This window comes from Octopus bimaculoides, chromosome 10 (assembly GCF_001194135.2).
Source record: "Octopus bimaculoides isolate UCB-OBI-ISO-001 chromosome 10, ASM119413v2, whole genome shotgun sequence".
NCBI classification, from domain to species: domain Eukaryota; kingdom Metazoa; phylum Mollusca; class Cephalopoda; order Octopoda; family Octopodidae; genus Octopus; species Octopus bimaculoides.
Genome location: NC_068990.1, coordinates 50237501 through 50243896, shown reverse-complemented (window position 1 = coordinate 50243896; position 6396 = coordinate 50237501). Strand labels below are relative to the sequence as shown.

Here is a 6396-nt window from a genome sequence, read left to right as displayed (position 1 = left end):
TTAGGACTTTGGTTTTAGCTAGGTTAAGTCTAAGGCCCTTCGATTCTAGTCCTTGCTTCCACACCTGAAACTTCTCCTCTAGTTCTGATAGTGACTCAGCAATTAGTGCAAGGTCATCAGCATAGAGGAGCTCCCAGGGGCATCCGTCTTGAATTCCTCTGTTATTGCCTGGAGGACTATGATAAATAGGAGGGGGCTGAGGACTGAACCTTGGTGGACCCCTACCTCTACCCGGAATTCTTCACTGTACTCATTTCCAACCCTCACCTTACTAACAGCGTCTCTGTACGTGGCTCACACAGCTCTCACTAACTATTCTTGTATCCCTAGTTTCCTCACTGACCACTAGATGAGGGATCGGGGGACCCTGTCAAAGGCTTTCTCCATATCAACGAAAGCCAGGTACAGAGGTTTATCCTTGGCTGGGTATTTCTCCTGAAGCTGTCTTACTAGAAATATAGCATCAGTGGTGCTTTTCCCAGGCACAAACCCAAACTGCATCTCATCTAAACTGACTCTCTCCCTAATTAGTTGGACTATGACCCTCTCTGTGACTTTCATTACCTGATCTAACAACTTGATACCTCTGTAATTATTTGTATCTAAAGTATAACCTTTACCTTTGTAGCAGTTGACAATGATGCTGCTACACCAGTCATTGGGTATGACTCCTTCGTGTATCACCCGGTTAACAATATGGATGACTAGGCTATAGCTGACACTGCCAGATATTTTGAGCATCTCTGCAGTGATTCCTGATAGGCCAGGGGCCTTCCCTGTCTTCATACTCTTAATTGCTTTATCTACCGTGGTACTGTCAACTCAGATAGCTGGTCCCTCTGTTGGGTCGACGTTCGGCAGACTCTCTTTCTCCCATCCATTCTCTGAATTGAGCAATCTCTCGTAGTTGCATCTCCAAACCTCTTTCTTTGCAGCATCATTTAGTGCAAGCGTACCATCATCTATGCAAACACGTTTCTCTCCCATGACATCATGATTCTCTCTCGCACACTGTCTTGCAACACGAAATACCTCAAGTCTTTGGTCCTCACGGTGCAGAACAGTGGCAAACTTTTTCTTATCTGCCTCCCCTCTGGCTAAATAAACCTTTCGCCTAGCTTCCCTCCTGGCAGTCTGATACAATTCCCTGCTACCACCGTTCTTCCAGTCCTTCCAAGCCTGTTTCTTTTGTCTAATAGTCCTGTCAACAACATTGTTCCACCACCACATTATTTTGGGTCGAGAGGGGACTTTGCACCATCCACAGAACTGGTCAGTGGCCGTCAGCAGGTTGTCCTGTAGAAAGAACCAGTTGTCTTCTACATTGTGTGAAACTACTTCCCCCTCTATTTCGTCAAAGGCATCGAGTAATAAATCTCTAAATCTCTGTCCATTTGCAGGATCTTTAAGGTTCCAGACCCTTCTCCTCCAAGCTGGTCGTCTTCTGGACAACCACTTAGCCCTGATCAGGAAGTCACTAACTACTAGTCTATGTTGTGGGGTACATTCTTCACCTGGGAAGGTTTTGGCATTTATAAGCAGCCACCTTTCCCTTTTCCTGGCAAGAATGTAGTCAATTTGGCCATTGTTTGTTTATGAAGTGCTGATGGGAGAAAAATAAAGGTTTCTGGTGCATTGATATCCATATGCTGAAAGTGTAGCTGCTAGACTAAGAATAACCTGGGCAAAGTTCAGAGAGTTCTTACCTCTGCTGGTGACAAAGGGTCTCTTGCTCAGAGTAAAAGGCAGACTGTATGATGCATGTGTACGAAGAGCCATGCTACATGGTAGTGAAACATGGGCTGTGAATGCTGAGGACATGCGTAAGCTCGCAAGGAATGAAGCTAGTATGCTCCGCTGGATGTGTAATGTCAGTGTGCATACTCGACAGAGTGTAAGTACCTTGAGAGAAAAGTTGGACCTAAGAAGCATCAGTTGTGGTGTGCAAGAGAGACGATTGTGCTGGTATAGTCACTTGGCGAGAATGGATGAGGATAGCTGTGTGAAAAGGTGCCACAGCCTAGCAGTTGAGGGTACCTGTGGAAGAGGTAGACCCAGGAACCTGGGATGAGGTGGTGAAGCGCAACTTTCGAACATGAGGCCTCACCGAGGCAATGACTAGTGACTGAGACCTGTGGAAGTATGCTGTGCATGAAAAGACCCGGCAAGCCAAGTGAGACCATAACCTGTGGCCTTTACCAGGGGTGTGTCCAGCCCACCTATGCGTACCCTCCTTCTTTGGACACAAAACCCTGCTTGCGAAGACCTGTTGAGGCAAGTGAAATCTAAATCGAAATTGAACAAAATTTGATGACTGGCACTCAATCGAACCTTCCCTCATTGGACACTAAACTCAGGTTGCGAAGACCTGTTGGGGCAAGTAAGATCGAAGCTGAACAAAATTTGATGACTGGCACCCGTACCAGTGGAGCGCTAACAGCACCATCTGAGCGAGATCACTGCCAGAGCAGTAGTCTCGCTCCCGTGCCGGTGGCACATAAAAAGCACCATTTGAGCACAATCGTTTCCAGCTTCGCCTTACTAGCACTTGTGCCGGTGGCATATGAACAAAACATTGGCTGACTCCTGTGCAGGTGGCACATAAAAAACACCATTTGAGCGTGGCTGTTGCCAGTACCGCCGTACTGGCCCTCATGCTGGTGGCACGTAAAAAGCACCCACTACACTCTCGGAGTAGTTGGTGTTAGGAAGGGCATCCAACTGTAGAAACTCTGCCAGATCAGATTAGAGTCTGGTGTAGCCAACCGCTTCGCCAGTCCCCAGTCAAATCGTCCAACCCATGCTAGCATGGAAAGCGGACATTAAATGATGATGATGATTCCTTGCCTGATTGACAATATTCCCTCATTTGACTACCAAATATGAACACTTGTTCATTCCTATGTCCCATAGGAGTGTTGAGACCAGGTCTAACTGCCTCTTAGTTTTATGAATATTACTCAAGTACAGGTCATCAACAAAAAAGGTGTGAGTGACATTAATCTTGCTGTCATTGGCAGGTCCTGTCATGTAGCCCTTATATTTTCTTAACAGGGCTGATAAGAGATTCATTGCTAGAACAGAAAGCCTTACAGATAAGCTGTCACCCTGAAATATTCCCTTATTGATTATAGTATTGGCTTCATTTCTTATTGGTAACTTTGTGGACCATGTTATCACCTCTTAATGACATTGACTATAGCAACTGGAATTTGGAGGAATGAATTCAAGCAATCTATGTTTGATTTCTACATAACATTCAAGCACCAACCCTAACCTTAACCTGTAATTTTTTGGCTACATAAATCTCTTAGTTTATAGCTTCTAGTTTTGTACATGCAACTGCTAACCAGTCTCCCACATCATTCTCATTGTTCACTTCTCTTTTGAACTGGTTAACGAGCTGCCCTGTAGAGTGCGAGTTTTCTGTACCACTATCAAATTTCCCCCAGATGATTTCTCATTTGGCAGTCTTACAACAATTGTCAGAAAAGTTTCCCTGTTGATATCATAAATTTGGGAATATATGTTTGCATTCACTCCATAACTCATGTAACTACATTGAATCATGGATGTGTTGCTTATTTGCATTCCGGATCCCTCCTCAAAATAATTCTGGATCATCCTTTTGTACTGCAATACACCACTTGTGAGTTTAGTACAAACTTGCAATTGACAGCTAATAGTTTTTTTTTTCCTATAATCAAAATATTCATATACTGTTCACAATTCATGTTTAAGGGCAATTAGCTTACTTGTTAGTGCCTCTTGTTAACAGTTCCCATAAACTTTAGATAATCCATCATAAAGTTGCAGCTGGTGGTTGATGAATTTACATTTCACCTTGTTACAATAATACCTAGCTGTTCAATATTGTACTTGAGTCTGTCTGGAGAGAAGTAATCCATTTTGGTTGTTTCTTCTCATTACTATCAATCCCCATTACTTCTGTCTGTTGGCAAATGCTAATTGCAGTACAGTGTAGCAAAACATTCAATGTCAAAAAGTTGGGATTTTCAATCTCCACTAATTGTTGCTTAACTATTCGGTAGATTTTTTCTGTTGACTCATGTGGTAATTGTTCTCTCATGTAATTGTTTATTAATGTAGATAGTAAAGTTTTGTTTGGATTTTGCTGTTAACTATTCTTTCTATTGTTTGTGTTCTTCACTCGTTATTGTTTGTTTATAATCAGTTACTGGATATTCATGTAATAACAGCTGGGTGATCTCAGTTTTATTGTTATTACATTAGTCATGGTCTATATTGTCTAGTCTTCTCAGAAGAATTCACTAAACTGTGTGTGATTTTGATGCTCTATGGGGATAACGACAAAATCTTTTCTCAGTGAAGGTTACTTGTTGTTGTTATTATTTAGTACTGAAGTTCAAGTAAGGATATTTTAGATTCAAGTAATTCTTCATTCTTTACAAATAACCATTTGAGGTATCTTCCCTAGCCTTTTTATTTATGGAATTGATAGAGATTTGGTTTGGTTCAAAGGCACACTGAAATTTCTCTTGCTAGTTCTAAAATCTGTGATAGCTGAACCTAGTCTCCTGTCTAGTCATGGTGAATATAGCAGTAAACCCACATATTGAGTTTCTCTGCTGTTATCTTCCAGAGAAAAAAAAGTGTTTCTCTGCACTTATCTTAAGATAGCCAATTTTTTTTATCAATCTTGTATCAATGGTGTCTTAAGAATACCTCACAGAGTGATGATTATGCCCTGCATAGTTATTGGTTGCCCTCTGGCAAGGCATAGTACTCATTCAGTCACCCCCATCAGAGATACGCTGGAAAGGAGTCAACCTTCATAAATCTGTATATTTCCTGTGGGTATCCAGCAGTTCAACCTGGCACACAATGATAAACTATTGTATTGGCAGGAGAGATATTGTGGTTATGCAGACCAACTGCTTTCACAATGGACAGGCACACAAATTCTCATTAGCTGAGAACTACAGGTTTACATGAGGTATTGCACCCCCTGTTCAAATTAGCAACTTAAAAACAACCATGACAGGGCAACTGCATAATTCACCATCCTGCACCACTCATTGCATAGATCAACTAGGAGTATGTCTCCTAATGAAAAACTAGGTCAGGGTCCAAAAATTGGTTACTGGATCCCTACTGAAATGCAACAAATTTATAAATATAACTTCTTTCAACACTAGGATGCTAAATAACGCTAGGAGAATAAATGAATTTACAGCACTTTGTGGACTTTACAAGCTTGAAGTTACATGTGTTGTAGAACATCATTACTACAATCCTGATGATCTAATTAAATATCATGGTTTAGAAAAAGGCTGGAAACTTCTGTCTAATTTAGCTGAGAAAGCTCAAAATAATTCAACTATTGGATGAATAGGCATGATTTAAGTCCAAAAGCACAAGAATTTTTACTCTGTATTGAGTCTATAACACCAACAGTGATGATAACAGCTTTCAATAGAAATCCAAAGCTAACAATAATCTGTTGTTACAGTCCTACAAATACTACAGAATTAGAGATTGCTGAAAACTTTTGCAATGCACTTTCAGGTTTGATATGTGAAGTCCCAAAACATAATCTAACTCTCATTGCAAGAGATTTCAAAGCAAAGATTGGACAAGACAAGCTTTCATAACAAAACAGACAGAAATGGAAAATTATTGTTAGATTTTTTAAAATTAATGTAATCTAACTGATTTGGAAGTTAAGTATAAAGAAAAACTAGTAGAGTTGTGAACATTTAAATATCTAAACATTGCCTGAAGACAACTTGATCATATTTTAATAAATAAATGGGAAAATAGTGCAATGAACTGTGAAGCTTATAACTTTTGCCACTAGATTCTGATCATTGTCCTATCTCAGCAAGGATAAGATTATCACTAAGATGTAACAACTGACAAGACAAAGAAAATTCCCCTAGACTGATCTGCACTGAACACATATGTAAACATCAAGGAAAACTATGCAGTTGAAATTAGTAATAGAAACCATGCTCTTCAAGACAACTCTGCCAACACAATGTATGAGAACATAATTGAAAAGCATAAAAAGGCTTGCAGGACTTCACATTTCTTTGCAATCATGAAAAGTAAAGATATGAAGCATGTGATAGTTTACAACTGTTAACATTACATTTTCAGTTAATTGGTTGGTATAAATATCATCTTTATTTAAGAAACATTCTTAGAGGTCAGTATTATGATGTGAGCTCTTTATAATCTTTATTTAAGTTGACGCACAAGTTGTAAATAGGGAAGAAATATGGCATTTTGAACCATTTTTTGGAACAAGTTCAGCAGGAAAATTACTCAGATTTTAGTATAACAGTAGGGTTTTATTAGAAATCCTGGCTCATTAGTTTGTTTTTTCTTACAATTTAATCAAATCTCTGA

General features: G+C 39.9%; 1 protein-coding gene across 2 annotated transcripts in view; it reads left to right on the top strand.

Annotated features, from left to right (window-relative positions):
* LOC106878624 (protein IWS1 homolog) overlaps window positions 1–6396 on the top strand; it is an 863399-nt gene that overhangs the window by 187007 nt on the left and 669996 nt on the right. The gene's annotated exons all lie outside the window — the stretch shown is intronic.